Consider the following 25,521-nt stretch of genomic DNA (forward strand, 5'->3'; position numbering starts at 1 on the left):
GAGTGAGAGGTTGCTGTCATTTCTAATACATGTTTGACCTGGCATACAGAGTTGATGCTGATTTTTGGCAATTCTGCACCTTCATTTTCACCTAGAAATCTTCATTCCACCTTCCTTTTTAAAAATAAAAATTACTGCTTACTAAACTCCCATAGTTGGTAATGTGCAGAGACTACTTGAAGAAACTGAAGGTTGCTTACAAGTAACTGGAGTTTTTGAGATGAGCCTCTGCACGTTCATATTCCTTACTTGCCTGCCCAGCTTCTTTTCAGTTGTAGGTTCAGAATTCCTGAAGTAGTAGATTCCAAAAGCTTGTGGTGCAAGCACTTTCATCCCTCAAGTGTGAATGTAAAGAGGCTCATTTCAAAGAAATCTAGTTACTAGTAACTAACCTTGATTGTATAAATATTAAATTTAATTTTTGTTTACAAGAAATAGAAAAAAATACACATCCATAAATTGTGTGTGTGTGTCTATATAGGCACACATTCTCTTGTGACTCTCTAGTGTTGAACAGTGGGATTCAGTAATATTAGTGACCCCGAAGAGCATGAAGTAGCTCTGTAGGAACTTTCACACCTTGTTTCCACAGCAAAAACAAATAAACTTGATATCAGCAATTTGTTAAATGAACATTAAATCCGTTAACAAAAAGATGAAAACAACCAAGTTGAAAGAACACCCAAACATAGAATCCAAATTAAGTTAATGATAGATTCTTAACATTCTTACCAGTGGACTTTCAGAGACAGATCATCAGCTGGTATAACTCAATGATTTGTGTGTCTGGCCATCAAATAGTAAAACAGTTTGCATTGATTCTGTGATTCTCTAAGCTTTTTTCAGAGCTTTGTCTCCATATTGCAATTGCCATTCCATTTTTGTAGTGTTTAGTGACTTATTTGGAACAGAACATAAATACTATTTATCTATTTTGCATTTAGTGTGCATAATTTTTTTTTCACAGCTGTGTGTGATCCCAGGAAGGTTTTCTATCTATTTCCCCAATTAAAGGCGTGTGACAAGACATGTGCAGTGTCCCAAGATGTTAGGTCATTCATGACTGGGATTATTATCTGGGCTTCCATTATCCTGTTTTGAGTTTATCATCTCTTATAACATTATCTCTTCCTATGATTCAGTTAGGAGTTGGCTACACAAACTATAGGTGAGCCATTTTTTCAGAATGTTTTGCCATTCAGTATTGGTAGCTACTGTAATATCCATAGTTTCTGCCTCCATAAACTGAGATCATCACCCCTGAAACCCTTCTGAAGTGTGGAGAACATACTAAGAATGGTCTTCGACTATTTTTCAGATTATGATTTTACCATTTCTTTTCATATTCTGGTCCATCTACCAGGGATAACTCTTTTTTTAAAGTATCAGAGGGGTAGCCTTGTTAGTCCGGATCTGTAAATGCTGCAAAGAGTCCTGTGGCACCTTATAGACTAACAGACGTATTGGAGCATAAGCTTTCATGGGTGAATGAATACCCACTTCGTCGGATGCATGTATTCACCCACGAAAGCTTATGCTCCAATACGTCTGTTAGTCTATAAGGTGCCACTGGACTCTTCGCCTCTTTTTTTAAAGGTTTCCTGTAAAAGCGGCTTGTGGTGGTGGTGGTTTTAGATTTGGCCTGTTTCCTTTAAAAAGAAAATATTGGGGAAATTGTCCTTCATAATGCATTTTTATGGTATGATGTTGAAAAAACATTGAAAATAAAACACCTTGTGGTGAAAAGATATTGGCACAAATGTGTTACATTTGACTCTTTCCTTTTTCATTCCATCGGCATCCTTTTTTTGTTGTTACAGAGTTCAGTATTTCTGACAGGCTCACAGAAATAATTGAGTGGACTGTAGACTGTATAGACTAATGTTTGGAGAGAAGTTCTAAAAGCAAAAATAATTGCAAAATTCAAATGTATGGCATGAAAATCTTTTTTTTTCCTCAGTGAGAGTACCAAAATTGAACATGTTTAGAATGTTAAAGAGAGTATGATAAGTATGAAGTGGTATTTTCAGAAGCTAGCATTATAGCACTTGATTCTGCACACCACCTTTTAATTACTAATTCTCTATTTTTGTGACTGACTGTACCCCAAAAGTTGCTGAAAGTTAAATGTAGAAAGTTACATTACAATTAATTTCTGAACAGTTGATGATGATTGTTCAGGAAAGTGACAATGTGAAAATGGCTTATTGCTCAATAAAGCTGCTCTCTATATGTATTCTACTTACTTACGAAATTAAGCATTGTCTTTTTGTTTGTTTTTGTTGCTTACTATTGTTGACTCTATTGGGTTTACAGGGCTATGGGAGAGTGAGTTAGAATGTTTTCTAGTTCACACATCAATAGAATTGTTAAGTTACAACTGAAAAATCATTATTATTGACAATGTTAATGCCAGAAAGAATGCAGCTAGACTTTCAGATCACAGGGTGAGTTTGGACAGTGACAGTTAGGAAATAACATTTTACTTGTGAGCTGACAAGATAAAATATGGAAATAAGTGAGAAAAAACAAATATGGAATCCCCAAAAGTAATTCTTACTGTTGGTATAATAGGCTGGCCAGAAAACAAGAATTCTGTTGTTGTTGTTGTTTTAAATTGAGGTTTGGACATCTGATTTTATTCTGATATGAAACCAAAGCCTTTTGAAATTTGAGGGTGAGGAAGAGAGACTATCTCAGAATAGTCAATAACCCAGTGGTCAGTGGATATGGGAGACACAGATTCAAGTCCCTGCTTCAAATCAGGCAGAAAAGAAACTTGAACTACATTTTCCACATCTCAGGCATCTGCCTTAATACATTGGCTCCCTAACTTTTTACTAAGGCAACCCACCAACTTCATTTTGTCTTTTGTTTGTTTGCTTGTTTATTTGTTAACATCCTTCCCAGGGTCTAAATTTGGGATGGGAATGAAATCATAAGCCAGCATTGTCATCTTTGTCCTCCCCCACGGTGTGCTGCCACCTCCTTCTCTAGACCCTCCCTTCGCTCCCCAGGGCTTGCCCTCAGCACCAGACCTGGGACGCATCTACAACCTGGTCATAACCCACCTTTTTGAAAACGCTGTCCTAGCCACTAGGCTACTCTGGGGTATTCCATCCTGGACCTGACAAAAGTTTCAATGACTCTGATGCATTTCCACAAACAGTTTTGGTTTGTGATGGCTTAGAATTTCTTGATGGAAAACTTTCACCAAAGAAATTCTAGGTACAATCAAGTAAAATTACCTTTTTCCAATGCTGTAACATTACTCTAGCAATATCCATAATAAATATTCACAGCAGATAATCTACATTTCAATTTACCTTTTAAATAATATTTGAGATCCAATGAAGCACACATGCATTACTGTTAAACAGAAGACAACGATGATGACCCAGAACAAGATCAACATTAAGTATTTCTGCCCCTCAATAGAATTGAAAATTATTACTGTATTTTGTAATTAAGAATAATTATACATAGAATATTTTTAAAAGGTTCTCCTTGATAAATCCATGCTTGTGATCCATTTGATTACAGATTTCTGGATTGTTTGTGACCTGCTGGAGTAAAACCGTTGTATTAAACTCAGAAAACAAAGAATTCCTGAGTGAAGAAAGAAGAAAAGGTAAGTCAAAACATCCCAGGGTCTCTGGTTGTATTGGGACTCATAAATTGCAGTGAAGTGATTAAATGTCTAACTGATAATCACAAAAGACCAAGCTGTCCTTTGTCTCTGTACCCTACTTTCTAATCCATTACCAGTAATCTCTGCTGCTGGATCAATGATTATGTCCTTAAATTGTTATATTAACGATATTGGGTCAAGTCCAGAGTTGGTGTATATCAGCATAGCTCTAACTTAAATGGACCTATGCCTGTTTACACAAGCTGAGGATCCGGCTCATCTCTTTTTTTCTTCACCCTTCCTTTTTTCTCATTCTATTTCCTATCCCCCACCCCATATTTACTGACCTTGAAAAAAGATATCATTAACAAGTAAATTATCGTATTTCAGTATTGAGTTTAGTTATCGTGACCTTTATCTTGTGTTCTGAATATAAGCCACAATGAGGTATTCATGCTATACCATGGTAAATATTTGCTTTTTAATGGTACATATTCTTGCTTAATATTTTGGAACTTTTAGCAGTAGCCATGAACTTTAATAAACTCAGTTAAAAGCACCTGAGTTATAAGTATGATATGTTAAATGTCTATGTTCACCTGGAAGAGTTTGTGTTAGGCAGCAATCTTATTCCCAACAAGTCTTGATCCTCCTGAGGAGCACTTACATGGCAACCATAGTGAATTGAATTGTACCTGGTTATTTTTTTCTCTGGTTATAGCTCAGTGAGTTTTCTCAATGGTAGCCAACGTCTAGTAATTTAAAGCTTGTGAACCTTGAAAAAAGGGTTTGTTTAAAACCATATTCTGGGGCTTTTCCACCAAATGGAAATTGTGTTCTACTAGGGAACTGCAAAAGATTTTAGAACAGAATATCTGATAAGCACTCTGCTCATTAATGTTTGTACAGTAGTCTGCCTTAAAGATCTACAGTCTCCTGGAGCAAATCATTCAGAATTCAACTGCACTCTTCAAGTTTAATGTGTTGAGCTCTTTGAGTTTCCCTACCCCCTCCTGATTGATGGCTTGTTTCTTCTTTTAATACAAAATTCAGTAAAATTTCCCACAGTGAAAAGGATCTTTTTAATTATGAAACACCAGCATGTGGGAATGATTCAATTTACACATCAGAAAAGTTCAGTTACTTAACCATAATTTATTTTGGTTCTGATCATTCGTGGACCACAAATTCTTTTTTATGAGGGGGGGCAACCAAAACAAAACAAAACAGGAAAATGCTTTAAAAGGTGCCTCACTCTGTCACCATAATAATAGACATTTTGTTACACACTTATCCCTTTCTCCTGTTGTGAGATTTAATTTAAATGTACAAAGCAGGTCCTGAACAACACAATGTTCCCCTTGAATCTGACATAGATCCAGTATATGAGAGAAGAGCTAGGGGTGTCCAGCTCATGGAACTGTGATGATAAGAGAGAGTTGCAAAATAAGATAATTGGGGTTTAAATGTTGCACACAACACCACTGATTGCTTGGGGTTTCTTTAATATCCTTCTCAGGCACTGACTTTTATTTTTCCCCATGGGGGTCTAAGAGAAAAGTGATAACATAGGCCTTAAAAAAAACCACCCTGAGTAATTAATCAAAACTGAAATAAAGCTCTGGGAGGAATGGATGGGTTGTGTACACATCCTGCATGCGGTGTAAGACTCCTTTATTGTTTTGTATTCAGAATGTAGTAAAGCTTAAGGCTTACCTTGGTTAAGATATAGCAGGTTTTAATGATTTACAATTGTAGATTTCATCTGTAGCCTTCCTTAGAAAATCAGTGGAGTAAATTTACCCTTGTATTTAAACAGCATAGGGAAAAGAGAGCCAGTAGAAATACCCATAATTAATTTGTATACCTGATAATCGGTATTTTAAATAGAACTATTATATGATACCAGCCCCTTTTGTAAATTTTCAATCAATTGTGCATCATATTCCTTATGCACTTTGGGAAAGTTAATGTGCAAAAAGAAACTTATGGAGTTAAACTAGATTTGTATTTTTAGATAAATTGTCAGTGCAGTATGCAGGGAATTAGGTACACAACTCTTAGTATTGCTAATAGGAGTTTGTGTATCTAATTTCAGGCACGCTGTGCTGAAAAGGTAATCAATGTTGGCTTTGTGCTATAAAAATATAACTCAATATGTAGTGCAAAAGCCATATTCTGGTTAAATGAAGTACATTGTTGATTATATTCCTTCATTTTTTCTAGCATTTTTCTAGCATCTCTGTTTTTTACCTCAGAAAAACAGCTTTCTGCAGCTACCACTATAGTAAAGCATGTCAACCTTCTCTTATCTGATAAATATCCACTTTTCAAACTCTTCTCATCAATTGTTTGAAAGATGCTCTCTCTTACACTGCATTTAGACTTTAATAGCTAATGTATAAACTTGAATGTTTTTAGTGGTCCTGTGAGAGAGACACTGAAATAACTTTTCATAGCATCTGTACTTTATGTTGGTTGGGTATATTGTTACCCAACAACATAGGCATTTCCCTTTGTATGGTTTAGGAATGGGAACAAAAATAGAGCTAACATGTATCTACAACATGTAACAACATGAGATTTTCTCTTCTTACCAGGCTGGTGTAAGCTTGCCACTCTACCAGATGGACTTCACAAGTTCCTGTTAACACCACTACAGCTACTGCTAATTTATCTGTACCCTGTGCACTAAAATTCTTGTCAGCAACAAGAAATAACATAGGGCATATGATGGCAGCAGTAATAGGGCTCAATTAATAGAATAATTTAACGAGTCTTTTCTTTATGCAGGGCTGGCCTTACCATGAGGCGAACTGAGGCGGCCGCCTCAGGTGCCAGACTGTGCGGAGGGGCACCACTAAGACCCAGAGTATAGAAAATTGTGTCTGCTGTTGGTATATATGTATTCTCTCTGCTCTAGATGCACAGAGATGGTGGAGTGCTGTGCTGGCGGAAGGAGGGCACAAGAGACCTTTCAAAGTTTTGGCCCAGGCGAGGGGGAACGGGGGCGTCATTTGAGCTCCCCACCTCGGGTGCCAAAATGTTGTCAGCTGGCCCTGTCTATATGTAATTTTGATGGTTCTGTGACTTTCATGCAAAAAGCCAAATTAAGGTTAAAATGCACCTGTCAGTTCTATCCAAGAGCTAATTTTACTAATTCCTTGAGATCTCTGTGCATGAGAAAGGAAGCTTGAATATTTTGCTTTCTTAACATGTTGTTCTAATTTATGCAAAGAGTACTTGCATTCAACGGTTAAACCATTTTGTTCTTACTTCACATAGTAAAGTCACCCTGTATTCTGATATAGAAAGTGAACTTTTGACGTCTCACATCCTGATGCAAAAATAACAGCTATAACCCATCTTTAGTTTTTTATACAAGAATTAATTTTAAACTATTCTCTTTTATTTCCAACATGAACACATCTAGTTTCACAAACACTCAATTTCAAATGAGGTTTTTTTCAGGGTTTTTTAACTATTATAACACTATGTGCTTTTTTTGGAGTTGCAACAGACCAGTCAGCAAGCGATCCTGAAGATGCAGCTCCTTCTTATTGTTTCTTTAGTATGTCCATCACTTCATTACCAAACAAGCCCTGTGGTTTTTCTTCAGATAGGCCTGTGTTGCTGGAATTCTAAGCAGGTCACAGTATTTCTGTGTAGGCTAGGGTGGCCACAAAAATCTACAAATTTGGTTTACAGATGATTGGGATTTCCATTGTGTGTGTGTGTGTGTGTGTGTGTGTGTGTGTGTGTGTGTGTGTGTGTGTGTGTGTGTGTGTGTGTGTGTGTGTGTGTGTGTGTGTGTGTGTGTGTAGTCTCTTTAAACAATTGTAACACCACATTCTGCCAGTCCATTAATTTGTGGGTGTTTTGGACTGTAAGTAATATGCTCAAATCCAGAGACCCCTGTGTGAAGATCTCAACATTTGTAATAGCAAATTGAGGTCCATTGTCATTCCTCCCTATTTTCAGACACCCAAATCTGGCAAAAGTAGCTTCTGGTTTTAAGATGATCTATTTTGAAGTGGCCTCCTCTAGTTGAGGTACTTGCAGTTAGTTTGAATATCCATCAATGACAACCAAATATTATCTTCTCTGTAGAGTGAAAATTTTACCTAATCATGTTGAATACTTCATTTGGGGTGTCTGTACTTAATAGCTGTTCTTTAGGTATGGGTGGCATATGCAACTGTGTTGCTCAAGCAGTTACCACAATTTATGATGAATTTGTGTCACAAATACCTTTGTTCATGTCTAGCCAATACATTATCCTTTGTGCTCTCTTTTTGAGTTTTCCATTTCAATGTGCACTTCATGAAGTATAATTTTTGAGCTTTAATGGGATCACAATATGCTTACTTTTAAGAACATTATCCAACAGAAAGAGCTTATATCTGTAATGTAACTATTGCTTAGCTGTGAATTGATTTTCCCGTCCAGAATTTACAGTTTATAGTATCTCGTCGTCTTCTGCAGAAATTTGCAACTGTTCCCATGTGCATCATAACAGAGCACCTGAGTACTTACAATGTTGAATTCCACTTCTGGAGGCTGACTATGTTTCATCTCAGATAGTGGACAAAGTGTCATGTACAAGTAAACAACTTCCTGGAATGAATTTTATGGTGCAGTGATATTTCTGAAAATTCAGTAAGAGACTTTGAATCCTAGCTGGTGCTTACTGTAATCTGCCATTCAGAGCCAAAGGAACTATACAGGCTGCGTGTATGGCAGCATGTACATCTTTCTTTAAGATTATTTAAGATATGCAAAACTTTTCAAAGCCCCTAAACACATATATATGTTGCTCCACTAAAGTTCTGGGATCAGATTCTCTCCTCCATTCCACCCTCTTTGCATTATTCTGGCGGCTCAAAGGAAATTGAATCTGGTCCTATTTCCTCAGCTGGGAATTCCCTTTGCATGAAGGATTCCCCGACAGTTGTGCAGGTAGCATATCTACTGCTACATCACCTTCTCCAACAACCCTGGCAGAGAAGACATGTTGGGGTTGCAGGGATGTGTAGGGGACAGAGAGGAAGTGTGGCTGAAATGTGCTGTGCCTCAGCTGACCTCAGCTAGTGGATGGTTCCTTGGGGACTGTTGCCACCTGGCATAGGCTAGAGCAGACCTCCAGGCTGCAGTTCTCTGTGGTGGGACCACAGGGAGAATTGCGGTGCTATAACAAGCTCCGTAACTGCCCCTCCTTGCTCCTGTGCCAAGTGGATCTCAGTCACAGCAGATAATCTCTGAGAGGCTAGGCTTGTTTTGTAGTAAACTTCTTATACATGCTAACAATACCAGGAATAGAGATATTCTTTTACCTATAATAACTATAATATGTGTTTGTTAGAGTGGGGCAGCATCTTACCACTGCAGAAATTGATAGTCCATTGCATGCTTTCATGACATTTCCGTCCTTCTATAGTGGAAGTCTTTGTCGGGTTGTTGCATAGACATGCAAGTACCATACTGATTTCAATACCCATGTTCAACATATATGCAGTTGGCATGCCACTGGCATTTAGTGTGGTAGATCAGTCTTTCCCCACCAATAGCAGCTGCCGAATGAAATCAATGCTCAGTGCCTCCATGCCACACCAGTCACTGGATTTCTTACTGTATGTTCAATTCCATACAAACATTTAGACCGTCTGTAATAGTTTTTGAACCCTTCCTTGCACTTTTCCCATGAGGAGTTGTGCTCTCTTGTACACACTGTGCACTATAATGGGTCTCATCTCAGGTAGTGGCAGAGTGTCACGTACAAATAAACAACTTCCTGGAGTGAATTTTATGGTATAGTCATATTTTTGACATCCTGCTATGTCAACCTCATACAGAGTTTCTTGACTCTTCTATTCACTAAAGGCCTTTAATTTCAATTTTGCCTGAACCACTGCCTTGTCAGATTTGTATGGCCTTTTCTAAGCTTACCTCACAATGTCTCAGCAGGTTGTTCACATCTCCTACCCACACTGAAACCCACTGCCAGCTTCTTCTAATCACCAAGTCTTTCAAGGAATCCAAAAGTATAAGGCTGCTGGGTCTTGCAATTTTAGGTGTAAAAGAAAATTGTTGTAGGTTTCATTCTTCATGGGCATACAATAAACTTCAAACTGCTGTATAAGGGTAGGAAGCTCTTGAAAATCTCTAGGACATCTGCATGAGCTACAGTTGTTAATAAGGCCCCTTTCATGGCACTGCTCATTGTGTATGCATTTATTCCAGTCATATATACCAAGGACCTCTGTTTAAAATGTTTCTGTGACTCCTCTGTGTCACTCCCACTTTTTTTCAACAGTAGTTTCAGGATATCCACCCTTCCTGGATATTTATGTGTGGATCAGATATCTAAAATTTCAGTGGAAATTATTCCTCCTGTCAAATCTGTCTACTTCTAGTATCATGTATTATTCTTCTCATTGATGGAAGAAGGAATTGTATTCAACTACTTAATCATTTTCTTCCCTCTTTACATATATATATAACACCACAGAAAGCAACCTCTGCTCTTAGCGGCAGCCTAAGGTTCTCTGCTCCATTGAGCAGTTGCAGAACGCTGCATTCCAATATTAATCTTTTTACTGTGCAGCCACTTTCAACATCCTTACACAAAAATTACAATTTCTCTACATATTTGTCTGTCTGTCATATGTTACAAATTTGGTCAATGTTCGGTTATTAGATGGTTCCATATCTAGCACTACATTAACAAATGCATTGCTGGTACTTTGTTCCTTGCTGTGACTCGAAAGTACAGACCTCACTCCTTATCCCTGCACAAGATCCTGCATCGAGCTCTGCCTGCTTGCCAACCATTCTTGGGCTCCTAACAGAAAGTGTCCGTTGGAGACCCTGCTTTGAGCTCCAGCCACCTGCTGATGCATTCTGGCTTTGCAGCAGGAGGCACCAGTGAGAGACCCTTTGTTACGCTCCAGCCAATCACATATTGAGGATTCTATTTCTATGGGGATGAGGGGGCTACAGATCATCAGGTGACTAGGTTTGACATGTTCTGGGAAGTATTTTAATCCCTTGCCATATTTCAAAGATGAAAAATTCCTTATTATCATTTGCTTTTGTTTTTAAGTCCATCTCTGTAGTTATTGGTGCTCTTTTCCTTTGAGATATTTCTTGAGCTACATACACTATAGGAGTGAGAAACCTGAGAGATGGTGGGCCAGATCTTGACCCCTGCTTCTGCAGTGCAAAAGCAACTGGAAAACTATCAACCAGTAATCCATTATTTGTTATTTGTGTTATTGTAACACCTAGTAACCCTGACAAAGAACCAAAAGACAGTCCCTGCTCCAAATAATTAAGTCTAAGGCTAGAAATAACAGTTGGATACAGACAAGGAAGTACAAGGAAAAGTGAGACATTATTGGTCAGTGTGATTAGGCGGTTAAGCACACCAGGAGCCTAACCATTGTCAATTGTTTTTGTAGGCATCTCAGCAAAGGAGAGTTTTAAGGAGGGATTTAAAGGAGAACAATGAAATGGCTTTGCAGATGCTTATAGGGTGTTCCCCCAAGCATGAGGAGCAGCATGGGAGAAAGCACGAAAGGTGCTTATTTGAAAATTTAACAAGTGGGTAATGGAGGCAGGAATTGACTTTTAGATAAGTGTAGGGTGGGGATTTCCCTGTTGCGGGGGCATTGCTAGGTGGGATAAAGTCAGCTGAGTAACTGCTGCCACTCACTCCTTTCGTCCCATGATGTAGGAGGTATGGTTGTGGAAAAGAGAGCAAGGGTGGGGAGCTACAATGTCAAGACTATGGCTTCAGTAATGGCGTCTTGAGTCCCTTTATTGACTGATGCAACTTACTGTAGTTCTGCATTCCAAATCCATTTATCTTTGGTGGAAATTTTGTTCAGTGAAGGTAATAGAACTTGGTTCCATGTGATCAAAGAAAGTTACTCTCACAGCTAAACTGTAAAGTTTGAACTAAATGTAGGGGAATATACTACAATCAGCATTTAGGGAAATGTTTTCAAGGGAATAGAAGTTGAGGTTTGCAAGATATTGCAGGTATAACTTAACTGAAAAAGGTGACTGTGATTGAGAGGCATGTTGGGTGTAAATGACTGGGTTTTTCAGGTTTCAAAAAAAAAATCTTTTCATTTCTTTTTTCCTCATACCATGCATCATTCGATGCCAAAAAAAGCACTTAACCATTGTTAAAAAAACTAACTAAATAAATAAATCATGAAAGCCAGTCTCATTTTTTCAGCACAGTAACAACCTCCCTACCGAAAAGTAGCCCAAGTGATGCTTTAGACAATGATGCCTGTATGTTGCAGCACATCTGTTGTAAAACTGTTTCAATTATTCTTCAACAGCTCAAGGATGGTCTCATAATGCATGCTGTTATCTCTAAGAGTAGCATGTTATTTCCATACAAGAGGTTGAAAACCTTTTTCTGATGTGGTCAATTAAGGGCTCTTTGTACTCATTTCTAAGACCAATTTGTGATACATTTTATGTTGTGATTTCCTATTTGTGTTCATATATCCATCTGACCTGACTAGCCTGGGGGAGATAAGTCAGGCGCCATAGAAATCAAGAGAGCCTAGAGCTGATAGTTCTCATAGTTTTCAGTGAGAACGTAACAATTTTTTTAGCATTCTGTCTTTTTGTTGAAGTAGCTTAATATCCTCACACTTCATGTGCAATGATGAAAGCTCTTTTATTCAAGTGTCAAGTTACAGTAGATTTGTACTAAGTATAACAGCTCTTTCTAGGAAGGGTGGAGTGTGCAAAATAAAGGCTGGAACAGTTCTTCCCCTCCTATATCAGACTTTGACCTAAAGACCTACCCTAGTGTGGTTTGGAACAGGTTTGAAGAGTCCATTTCCCATCTAATGAAAAGAGACAGTAGGGGACATTTTCAGCCATTCTTTACTTTGTGCTTGATGGCAGCCTGGTGTCATATTGAATTGTCGTCCATGTTCTTTGCTCCAATATCAAACATCTACCCATAAGAGCCAGTGCAGTGACTCAGCATGCTAGGGGCTAGCGTACAAATTATATTGCTCACAAGAACCATTGTAGCGTTACTGCTAGACTAAGCACTTCTGGCCATGGTGAGCAAAAAGTTTAAAGGTGTTAGGCAAGGTGGTCATTCATAGATCTGATTGCCTGTTAATGGAAAAAGAGAAATCAAGAGAAGGGTCATTAGAATGACATTGAACAATAAAACAGACAGAGACAGCTGGAAAATAAAGGGCTAGGTATGTCTAGACTTCATTATCCAGAAGTTGTCTAGTGGCAAAAAAGTACCACATTTTGGAGGAAGAGAGCAAATTCAGGATGTGAGTTGAAAATCTAATTCACTGATTAATGCCAGTGTCAAAGACTATTAAAATATCCCAAAACACATGTTGTAGGAATTGCTTTATTACAACAGTATGGAATTTTACTGGAGCAAATTGTTCATTTGTTCAGATGTCATTTAAGGAGCTCAAGGGTAAATGTTATTTTTATATTTTGAGGGGTTCCCCTCTAAGATCACACTGAGTTTTGGAACAGGCTCCAAAAACCTCGCCATCAGTACAATTTTATAAGCTCTGCATGTGTGACTTTCTTAGTATGTGAAACTGAACGGAAGACTTGAGATGTACTATATGCAGCTCAATTCCAATCTGTTTTTTAACAAAGCCTTTGACATGTTACATTATGTCACATCCCAATTTAATGTAAAGTGACTTCCTGTGTCCAACAAGAAACACATTTAAGGGGAATGCCAAGCACTCTGTTATTTTCCTTGCTGTTGAATTGGCAGGCACATTGCCATGTTCTGTATCTTGGGAAGATTATTTGTCAGCAACAGTGCTTGCTCTGCTGGTAAAAGAGGCATAGGCTGGTATTCTTCTCATCTGCCCTCTGCATGGCAGACAGAGGTCGTTATGTATTTAGTAATTGAAACTGAACTTGGTCTAAGCAGCAATGTCAACCTGGCTTCCAGAAATATCTAAAATATAAGCAAAAAGAAAAGGAGTACTTGTGGCACCTTAGAGACTAACCAATTTATTTGAGTAGCTCACGAAAGCTCATGCTCAAATAAATTGGTTAGTCTCTAAGGTGCCACAAGTACTCCTTTTCTTTTTGTGAATACAGACTAACACGGCTGTTACGCTGAAACCTAAAATATAAGGTAACTGTGCCTAAATCTAGGAGTTCAAAGAGTGATTTTTGAGACCTGGCAAGTGTTCATATTACACTTGGATAAATGGTCTAATCTCAGCTTTAAATGCTGAGAATTACATGCCATTTCCCTTCAAGCAATAAATGTTCTTTTGTCTATCCAGATTTTGTTATGTTTTCCACAGGTAATTCCTAACAGTGCTTCTCTATGCCCTTAAAATATCAAAACCTAATCAGTCAGCTGGCAGTAAATGGAAAAAATAAAAATCCATAGCAAAGATTAGTAATATCTAAAAGTGGTTTAGAGGTCCTAGTGGGATTCCTACCCCTTTTAGCAACAAAGTTCAGAGTGAAAGAATATGCACAGCTTACTTTGTCTTCCTATTTCTTTTGATCTGAAAGAACAATCAGATAAGGCTGATTTCTGAAGACAGTTCAGAATGAACATATTTCAATTGCCCCCAGTGATAACCATCATTGTCAACAGGAGGCATTCCAGGTACTGACACTAGAGCCTTAAATGTTCAGCTCCTGAACATTTCATCTTTTATTTTAAAAACTACTGCTGGGAACTCTCTTTATAGAATGCAATGGATGATGAGTATTTAGAGGAAGAATGAACCCTGAAGGGGAATAAAGACTGAGCCTCAGAGACCATCACCAGAGGGAGAGAATAATTTAAGGTTAAGGTGAGGAATTTCATGCACACAAAAAAGCTGAAGCTGTAGAAAGAGCATAATAAATAGTCTAGAGTTATGCAAGCTACAAAATTTCAAAGAAAGGTCACAGGTGAAAAGGAGTTTGGGCTCTCTCTCTAATGGACATATATTCACATCACAGAACCACTGCACTGTTTGTCAAAGCTCAGCAGAGGCTCAGAACTGAAATGTGAAAGTGTGGGGCAAATCAGGATTGAGGGGTCTGGACGGAATTGAGCACAGAAACTTGCACAGCTTCCACATGCATGATGTGCAGTTCTAACCAGTGTCATCACTCCCTCACTTTTATAGGTGTTACTTTTACCCACAAAGATAAGCTTTCAGTTTCTAAGGACAGCATTGATTCTGGCACAGTGTAAGACGTTACATTGTCCATTATGTAACTCTTGCCACTTTATGTATGCCTCTGATTGTTTTAAAAATTTAAAGAAGTACTTTTAACTCATCACAGGAACTAGCTCCCATGAATACTGAGCTATATTAGTGGTCTGTGCTGAAGATCAATAGACAACTATGTTTACCATTGTCCAAATTATTAGCTGGCAGTTTGGTACATCTCAAAAATAGCTATAATTAATGTCCTTGACATCACCCTTTTAATATAAATAGGTAATTTTGAATATAAGGTGTAAGTTTTTAACAGTGAGAATAATTAACCATTGGAACAATTTACCAAGGGTCATGGTGGATTCTCCATCACTGACCATTTTTAAATCAAGATTGGATGGTTTTTCAAAAAAGTGTGCACTAGGAATTATTTTGGGGAAGTTCTGTGGCTTGTGTTATACAGGAGGTCAGACTAGGGGATCACAGTAGTCCCGAGTCTGGCCTTGGAATCTATGAATGGAGGGACTCAAATCAATGTGTACTACTTTTAGTTAAAAGTGAAATTATAGTTGAAAAATGCCTGTAAAATGACACCTTCCTTGTTATCCAATCTGCATCAAAGAGCATACAATTTTTCACCAGTTTTGACAGTGTGTGGAAATGACATTTACTCACACTGGCCCCAATCCAAAACCTATTGAAGTCATTAGTGGTCCTTTGGTTGATTTCAGTGGGCTTTGTATCAGGATCCTGGGTCCAGTTGTGCAGTCCTGACTCGGCAGAACTTCCACTTGACTTTGCTAGGAGCAGTGCCCAAATTATGAGTTTGGGATTGGTTTTATAGTTTCTGTCTAATTTCTCAAATGTATTTCTATATGTTGTCTCAAGCCAGCCACATCAAAAATATACTTTGTAAATGTTCAGATGTATTTTTTAAATATGCTGCTGCATATTTGTTTACTCATAAATATCTTTGTGTGTTATTTGAAGCAAAACTATGGAAAGAGACAAATGACTTATAAAAGAAAGAGAGGATGTTCATATTCAATTAAATAAACTATATAGCTAAACTATCAATTTGGTCATAAAATCTTCTTGATAGTTGCTTTTCCCCTCTGTATTTTTAAGATAAAAATTCATATTAGAAGTAAAAATCAATGAAATTTTTTCACCACATTAATGAAAGGCAAAGAATGGAATAATTTCAGTTCTTGCGATGATGAAACGCAGTAGTTTAGAAGGTAAGAACGACCTTTCATCTTGATATGAGGCCAAGTAAAAGAATTTGAGGTCCAGGCCTGAGGAAAAATTCTGTGTGTGTGCGCGCGTGCACGTCTGATTCCCATGAATCCTATTTTACCTGTCGTCCAGATTTTTTGTATCATGGTGGGTTAGTGATGTGTCTGAAGGTGGTGATTGTAGCCTGAGGTTTACCCAGAATGTAGTTGTACTCCAGTGAACAAGCCTCAGCAGCTACAGGTGTTGCCTGCAGCCCCATTGAAGCTTTTTGGAATAAAACTTATAAGCAAGTCCCCCACCCTCTCTTTACTGTATTTTTCATAATTACTTCAGTTAAAGATAGGTGAGACCAAAATGCAGCCTCCAGGCTAAACATGGCTTATAAATGTAAGCGGAGGAATAGTCCTACTCTTGTGCGGAACTTTCCTGGCTTCTGCACTACCCCGGAGAAATGGGCTAGCGAAAGGATCTAAGTCCTCGCTCCCACTTCTTTCACCCAGTGGCCTCCCTGCCCTTGAGGACTCCCCTTCCACTCTCCTGTCTGGTAGAGTCCTTGTAACCCCAACAAGGCTGGGCCCAGGATTCCTGGGGGGCTCGACCCCCAACCCTGCTGTGGTCACCTAGGACAGGGGCTAGGGTGTCGCCACTCCGGGGTACTCTCTCTGCAATGGGCACTTCTCTGACCCACTGACCACTACATACAAGTTAAAGCAAATGCAAGTTATTTAATCAACAATTAATTTTAAAAAGAATAAGGAAAAATGGGAAAGGTTAAAGGAAACACATCAACCGGCTCTGTGGCAGGGAACATCACAAACAGTGTCTCTGGAATGTCAGGGCAGTTCACAGTCTGTTCCTTGTAAGTCTCAGGCCCTGGCTGTGCTGCAGGGATGCTATGGGTTGGACACTTGCTCTGGTGGTGGCCACACGCTCTCAGGCTCTAAGTGGTAGGACACTTCTTCCCAGTGTTGCCCCCAAGCTGTCGGGGTTACGATCCAAGCCTGGCCTGCAGAGCCTCTTGGCTGAGGTGTCTCCCTGTGCTGGGCCCGCTGCCCAGGGCCCCCCTCGCTCTCCCTAGCTGCTCACCACACCCAGCTCCGGACTGCTCTAGCCCCAGCTCCCTTTCCTTCCTGCTTTCTCAGCCCTCATTGCTTCCTGGCCCCAGGAGGCATCTGCTACAGGGTCCCTTCCCTTCCCCCATACCACCCTACTCCCAGATCCCTGCAGCTCCTGTTTCCCTGATCCTTTCCCTCCTCTCCATTTCCTGCATTAACTAGACCTGCACAGTTACATGCTACCAGGCTCCTTTGCTCCCCACTATGGACTCCCTGGCAGGTACCTGCTACCCTGAACCCTCTCTGATCCCTGCATTTTCTCCCCTAACCTCCTAGAGCTTCTGTATCCCACCCCCCCATCCCACCAATTCCCCACTATCCCATCTTCTAAACTGACCCTCTTTTTCCCCACCCCCCTCATCCTGGGAGTTTGCTTGTGGAGCCTGATGGTCTTCATCCCCCACCCCTCTGCAGGCTTCTCAGGGCAACTGGCTCCCCTGTGCCTTCCATCCTCCTTTGAGTGGTTATCAAGGAGAGTCACTGTCCCCCCAATGCAATGAGGTGCCACTCCCCTCTGACTAGCCAGACATTGCCAGCTCCCACCCATAACCTCCTGAATTCTAGATCCAGCCTTCAGAAAATCAGATCTGGGAAAGCCCCACCTTAGCAGGCTGGGAATCCCATCTGGAGTAGCCCATATAGGGGCAGAGGAAACCCCGTGACACTGAGAAAAGGCTTTCCCTGGGGCTCTGTCTATCAAAGGCGAGGATCAGGCCTTCTACCCTTCTCGCCCTTAGATATCAAGGGCATGGGAGGGATGATGTCTTCCCACTCTGGGAATGAGGATGAAAGGTAATTCCTCCTCCCCTATTTTTGGTTTTGGGCTTTTGGGGAGTGAGGATGGGGGAGAGGGTAAAGGTAAGCTTCTCTGTCCTTCCCACCTCACCCCATTGCCCTGGCTCAGCCCTCCATCCCCCACCTCTTCCCTATGCCCTGGGGTGCACATTGTTTTGGGGAGCCACTTCAACACACTGCCTCTGCTATGGCTGCACATTGCCTCCCCAGGTAGCTGCTTAGAGTGGTGCTGCCCTGATTGCTCTGCTTCCATCAACACCTCCTTCTCATTTCCCCAGGGTTTTCCTTCCTACTCTGGGAACTGCTGCTGCTTCTGGCCAGGAGCAAGGCAGAGTTAAGATTCTATCATCTTCCTCCATATTTCCCCCAATCCTGAGCAAGGGCTTCCTGCAGGAGAGCAGCAGGATGTGAGACAAAAGTAGGGCAGCAAAAGGTATGGGGCATTCATTGACTTTTGGGGAAAAGTTTTTTGTGCCGCTCCATGTGTGATGTTCCTAATCAGTCAGTCAGCGAGTCTTTAATGTTCCTCATGTGGTTGTCCTCCCACAAACAGTGGCATGGGACCATTTAGGTGACTTTTTTTACACTTGTGTAAAATGTCCTGCGTGGAGCTTACACAAACTTTGGCAGCTATGGGAACAGGTGACTGCCATGGCCTGGGAGGGCAAGAGATAGGGAGTGGTGGCTGCAGGCCCTGCTCCATAATTGCATTATTGTGAGAGCTCCTGCAGCAAGAGCCAAAATCCTCTTCCATTCAATAAATATGCAAGAGTAGGCAGTACTGTGCTGGTCACACACTGGGAGGAGGCAGAGGAAGATAAAAAGTCAGAAGGTGGACTAAAAATCATGATTTAATCTTTTCTAAAAATCTCATGATTGTTAGGCCAATCTCATGGGCTTTTGGGTCTGACTCATGATTTTTGAATGGCTGGGGTTGGCGATACTGGATGAAAAAACCTGAAATCCGGTGAGTACTGGCAGAGGCTGGAACCTAAGGATTGGCTGGGCACGGGGACAAGGAAGGAATGTGGGTACGCTGAGGGATAAAATAGCCTAGAGCAGCTTCCTTTCTACATCATGGCAAAGTTTTTTTGAAGGAGTTTTTGTTGTTCTGGTTTACCACTTAGAACCGTTCACTGACATAATCCTTTTGTGACTTTCCGACACCATTGTCGGGTGCATTTTAGAAACAGTGTATTATATAAATAGATGTTTGATACAGGATGTGAGTGTAATGAACTAACAATATTGCTCAGAAACCCTTGAGATGGTTGCAAGAGTTGACATAATGCATTTCTTCAAGGGCACTGAAGTAGTATATTATAACATTATAAATAGGATGTGGCGTCTCAGTTGTGTATCTTGAAACATAATTTTCAAATTAAAAAAAAATACAACACAATAGGCCAATTTCAAAGGAGTTACACTACAGATGACTTTTGTTCATTGCAGTTTGCTAAATAGCATCTGTGTAGATCCACATGTAGGCATTTCAGAAACTATTCTGCATGCTTACAGAGTGGAGATATTCTGCAGGTAACTTCTTGAAACATCTTAATATGGATGGTATACAACATAGACTTTTCAGTTTGATTGTGACTGTGAAGCACACATTACATATGCAGGCACTTAAATTGTATTCCAGCCATAATGTGTATCTGCTCTTAAATGAGCATAATGCAATTCTTAGCAAACCAGATCCTTCAGAGTTTTGACAGGATTTGTGTATATTGGGCAAATAAGCATGACCATTGCTCTGGCATACTCTACTGCTATCAAACATGCACCATTAGATAACTTGAGATTGAAACTATAAAGTGGGATTGTAAAACTAGAGAGCTCCATTTTATACTTAAAATACAGAAACAAAAAAGCTGACTTACAAACAAGATATTGTCCCCATATATTTTCCATTAAAAGTCTCTCTCTATTTCACATAGCTAGTTTGGATCAATTACACAGATCTAAAAGCCTGCCTTGCTGGATTTTTCCATGCTGATTGAAATACCTATGTAGAGTATTACTTTTGTATATAAAGTTATACAGTGTTGACAGAGTCTGTAGTTCTTCCATGACAGGGTAGTATAAAAACTTTTCTTTCCATGTCCATCAAAGAAATCACTGGGATTAAATGACAGATCTCTACGAGCTATTTGTCTGTCACAGAGAACTCTAAATTGCAGCCTGTCTCTGGGATAGTATTTACACACATTCTGAGATTAATGGTTTTGCATAGACACTTTGGACTCCAAGTGATTTTAAGATGAGCTCCATCAAGAAGATCCTTCCAATCAGAATTCAGCTGAAGTGCTTTGCGAAGTTTTGCATTCTTAGCTACATTTCAATGCAACCGTGTTGGTAAGGACCAGACAGTATCTGCTGAAAAAATAAAATGGTTTCCATTATTTTGTCCAGACTAAATAAAGGTTTGGGTCCTCTAGCTTAATTCCTTGACAGACTCCTTTTTCCTGATGCTAGGTTTTAATTGTGTTTCCTAAGGCAACAAAGAGATATCTTATTTACATGCCACGATTGAACGTTTTCAACCAGCCTCTGTCTGTTTGTTTGTTTTTCCTCTTAAAGAAGAAGAACTCGAAAATAATTATTATATAATAAATGAATGATCAGGAAGAAATATTTAGCTAAATAGTATGAGCGACATGGGGAAACATTTCAGTTTAATTATGTGGTGATTCATTTATTTTCCAGAACCTTAATGTACATTGGTGAACCACAATAATCTGATAGCTAATGTGCTGCAGAAATTCTAACTCTAGCTGGATATAGGTGATAATCTATCAATTGCGTATTAATTATTTTGATTGCTTCAGAATTCCCACTTAACACTCTGAGGTTTGATAGGTTTTTGTCCCAAAATCAGGCCCAGTATTCTTAAACTGTTCAGTGGGGAACCCCAATGTGCAAAGTAGGACAACCCTTCTGTATTTGCAATAGTTTTATTAATTCAGTTCACACAGTCACCGGCACTCTGACCCAGCAAGGTAGGTAGAACAGAATGTACATCTGAGCATCCATATACTCACACCATTCCTTGCAGAACAACCTGAAATGTTAATCATTATCCTCTTCCTCGTCATCACCTTCCTCATCACCATCACCAGCGGCCATCATCCTGGCACCTCCCAAGGGCTACATCTCTCCCTCCCTAAGCACACAGTCTGGGATACAAGTTGTATAATGTTATGTTAATGCCTCTATGCATCATGTATATTCGGTAGGGGTTTCTCCTCCTTCCTTACTTGTATTTCCTCCCCCTATTAATGTTGTGGTGTCCCTATCCTATATGTTAGATATTAATGATTTTAACTATTAGTTAGTTTAACTTACATGTCAGTTGGTTGCCAAGCCAAGTTTGCAGTTAAGCATTTGCCAACATTTTATCCTAAAATATCCAAGCCTAATATCAGTTCAATGTTCTTGCAGTTAGTATCATTTTGTACAGACTTCCTCCACAAACACACCTTTCCTAGTTCCCCAGAACTAAGGGTGATTGTCCGGCAATCAATCTGTGCTAAAGTTCATAGACTACAAAGCCTTATGCTAACGGCTTAAACTAATACCTTATGGGATGTAGGCCTGTAGGCTTATTGCTTTACTGGCTTAACTTATGCCTATGTCTTACCTAGCAAATACCTATAGGCTTCATGAAATTTTGAAATTTTGAAAGACAGAAATCCAATTAAGAAAAAAAATTTAATGAATGCAACATGCAATTAATGCAGAACATACAATGACGCCTCTTGTTAGCATATACTATATTTACCCCTAATCAAAGGAGCAGTAAACCCACCTATCGCTATTACCAAGTAGCTTGCAACATAAACTGTATGGCAAATTGTATCTATGCAATCATTTATAAGGCACACGATACTACTACAATAATGAGTGTGATGTGAGAACCAATATGATTGGATAGATAGTAGTATAATGTAGTTGCACTTGCTCTCAAGCAGTCTGTGTCTGATACAAGGTTGACTCTTGTAATGGAATATAAAGACTTAAAGAGACAAGCCGTGAATGGTTACACAAAGCAGTCATTATGAGTGCTCAGATGTAGCTTTTTCACCCTGGAAGAGGGGAGACTTTTCCCACCTGTGAGGTGGAACTCGTTTTAAGAGCTCTCTTGTGGCCTCTGGCCATCCTGTGTGCAATGTTATGGTCACTTCTCCTCCCATTTGTGTTCATGCTACATCAGGGTGGCAACCATTGTGGTTTGTGATATGAAAAAGTATGTATCTATTTCAGCTGTCTTCTAATGCAGTTTAGCAGCTGAAAATGAAGAGAAACTAGACCATATGACCAGCCAGCTCATTGCAAATGTTCCATTAATGGTCCATGAACAGTAATTTGAGAATTTCTCTCCTTGAAACTCTTCAGACCTTCTAGAACAGTAACTAGAGGTTTTGTGTTTAGTTTGGTTTGACTGGGAAACCCGTGCTATGAATAGCTAGTTCTGATGGATATTTGACTCCTTTAGCACTGGATATTCCATGTATTCTTCCAAATGCTGAGCTGGGGGTTTGCTAGTCAAATGCAAACATTTGGGTCAACAGTGTCTTTTATGTTCACTGTAGTATTTTTATTTGGCCACATGTTTATTTACCAATTAGTTGCACTCGTCTGATTAAAGGGCCACTATAATGTTGTTTCTGTCCAAAGTGGAGCTTTTTCTCTAAAAAGTAAATAAATACATTTTTCATAAACCTCATACTTGTAGAAGTCATCCTCATTATTTGTATTTTAAATTCTAATATAAATAAGTTTTTGTTGGGATCTACATTCCTTACCATGTTTATAACTAAAACATTGCTATATTCTAAAGCCTGAAAGTGCAACTGATTATAATTTTTTTTTAAAATGACTGGGCTATAAAATTGTCAAATTTCTTTCAGTCATGGTATTTTAAATTGTTTGTTCCAGCACAGCTACGGAATTTGTTTTTCTTTACACTGATGCCAGGATTTGAAAACATACGAAACAAAATACAAATATAGTGGTCTATTCTACATATGATTAGTACAGGGCAGTTGGTGAAGTCAGCTTTGTTCTTCATGCAGAGCATGGCAGGATTCGGCCGCACAGCCTTGTAATTCTGAAGAAAAAAAATAAGTACAGCACACTCCATACAAATGTTAATGTTCTACTAACAAGTTCTTAGTTTTTTAAAAAAAACAATTTGGAGTTGCCTTAAACAAACATAATATAAAATAATTCCCTCCTCATGCAGCTCCTATTAAATGGAGACATGGAAAAATTATTTTAGAGTCCAAAAGATGTTCCACTTCATCATAGTCTGAAGCAAGAGATTTTTGTTTCTCCAAACACATGTACGTATTTGCTGTGTGAAATACTCTCTTCGACCCCATTTCTAAGAAAATTCCACATTAAGCTTATATAGTTTTTGATTGTTTGTTCTACCAGCAAATTTGCTTTGAAACATCAGAAAAGTATATAATTTTTCTACATATTAAAATACCATTTTTTTTATACTTGGTTTTACTGAAAACAAATCATGGTCACTGAAAGATATCAAGGTAAAAAAGACAATTGTCTGACAATGCTGTTCGGGGGTTTACTCTTTACCTTCTTGATTTAACTTAGGGATAACACTGATAGTCTTGCCAGGTATATATTACTACTTGTCCACCACACAAGAAGGACCAAATTTTTATGCAGCAATGTTTAAAGGAGATCCTTTATCCATGCATGGTTTTAATTCTCTCCAGTCCTTCTCCTCCAACTTTAATTAGCCTTATGTTTCTGCTTTACTAAGACCAGAGGGGTGCTGAACCCTTGTGTCTTCCACAGACTTCAAAGGTAATTCAGGTGCTTGCCACCTCTCAGTATTAAGCTCTCAGTTTGGGTTTTCATGAGTTCCAGTTGTCTGTTTAAGGTAATATTTACTTTTGGCCAAGCCAGCAGTGACGTATTCAATGTTGTCCAACCCACGAGTTAAGTCACATTTATCACTTACACTTTATATAGCTTTTTCAAATTCATGTGCCTGATTTCCCTCCATGAAAATTTAAAGCCACTGTCCTCCAGTGTGATCAGTGGAGGGGGACCATTATAACACTGAAGTCAGTTTAACTCTGTACAGGTTTTAGGGGTCTCCCTGCACAGATCAGATTGCAGGACTTGGAGATTTAAGTAGCAAAAGCCTTGAGTCTGCTTCCATAAACTTCTGCAGTGCCTTAATTGTTTAGAAAAGTGTGTTTAGACACACCTTTGTAGTTAGCATCATCTGGCCCATGTGCACAAAGACTAGACATTGCATCCTTTTATTTTTAATATAGGAAAGCTAATCTTTTAAGTGTATAAATAAATAAACCAAAATATTACATTATTTTCACAGCTCTAGATAAGAGATGAACCCACCCACCCCGAGTGAATAAAGTTCATACCAAATACCAAAACCCAAGTTCTGTATTCACCTTAGATATATTCCTCTACAATGTACACAATAATATATGGAGAAAGAAAAAGTAGTCTTTATTGATGCACAAGCTCATTTTCACTTGCAAGAAAAGTGACAAATTTGCCTTTGATGAAAAAGTGAACATTTTATAGTAAGATTAACCATTTTGTAAAAATATTTTATTGAATAATTTTGCCTTTTTTGGTACAGTTTAAAAATAGTTTGCATAGCTGTATCAGAAACTATAGCATGTAAAATCACACTCTATCTGTAGTCTTGCAGGATTGATGATGCTTAAAGAACAATGTCAAACTTAGACATGTCCAAAAGTTCTTTCTCCTGTTTGGGGTTGGTATTTTTTTGGTTTTGGTTTTTGTATGTGCTATGATCCAAAAAATTCTAACACTGATAAAATCCCAGCTGGACAATCAGCTCGCATGAACCCCATTCCTTCTTTGTGATTGCCGGTGTGAATTTGTAAATTTCCTTTAGTTGCCCTCTCCATTCTTGTGAGCAGGCAGAGTATTTTAAATATACAAGTATACTCTTCTAAAGTGCTTGTGCAGTCTATACAAGAATGGGGCAAGCAGACAGAATAAAATGACAATGTGCACCTAAACCAAACTACCATTTTGACACTCCCTATAATTGTGAATTAACTTAATATTGTGAGTGTGCATTACAAATTTAACATGAGATAAATACAGAGCTGTTAATTTAGATTTAAATTGCTTATTCTCACAGAATAATTATAACTACCCACTCTTACATACTAGTATATGGTTGACGGTTTAAATTTGCATGGTATACTGAATAATGCAAATAGACTAACACAACACAATATCATTTCCTTTTGCTGAGTGTCCTGCATATGAAGTATCATTAAAAGCTTTTGATGAGATAGAGAGCTAGAATAGAAAGAGTGTGATTATCAAAATTAAGTACAGTGACTCTTGTACTAGTTTGAAAGGAGAATGACACAAAAATAAGTGAAAAGCAAAAGCTGAACTTTAAAAATAATAAAATGTAAAAAATATTTTGAGTGTTAGTGGAGGAGGAAAGGATTCAATAATGGGGACTAGACAGTTGGGTAAGGCT

The 25,521-nt window shown here is 38.9% G+C and overlaps 1 protein-coding gene across 31 annotated transcripts in view; it reads left to right on the forward strand.

Moving 5' to 3' along the window:
* Positions 1-25,521, forward strand: part of TENM3 (teneurin transmembrane protein 3) — a 2,195,833-nt gene that overhangs the window by 1,506,471 nt on the left and 663,841 nt on the right. For all 31 annotated transcript variants that reach the window (XM_073341694.1, XM_073341703.1, XM_073341702.1 and 28 more), the window contains one exon: positions 3,544-3,631. The gene's annotated coding sequence lies outside the window, so the exon portion shown is untranslated. The remainder of the gene's footprint in view (positions 1-3,543; positions 3,632-25,521) is intronic.

This window comes from Lepidochelys kempii, chromosome 4 (assembly GCF_965140265.1).
Source record: "Lepidochelys kempii isolate rLepKem1 chromosome 4, rLepKem1.hap2, whole genome shotgun sequence".
Classification (NCBI taxonomy): domain Eukaryota; kingdom Metazoa; phylum Chordata; order Testudines; family Cheloniidae; genus Lepidochelys; species Lepidochelys kempii.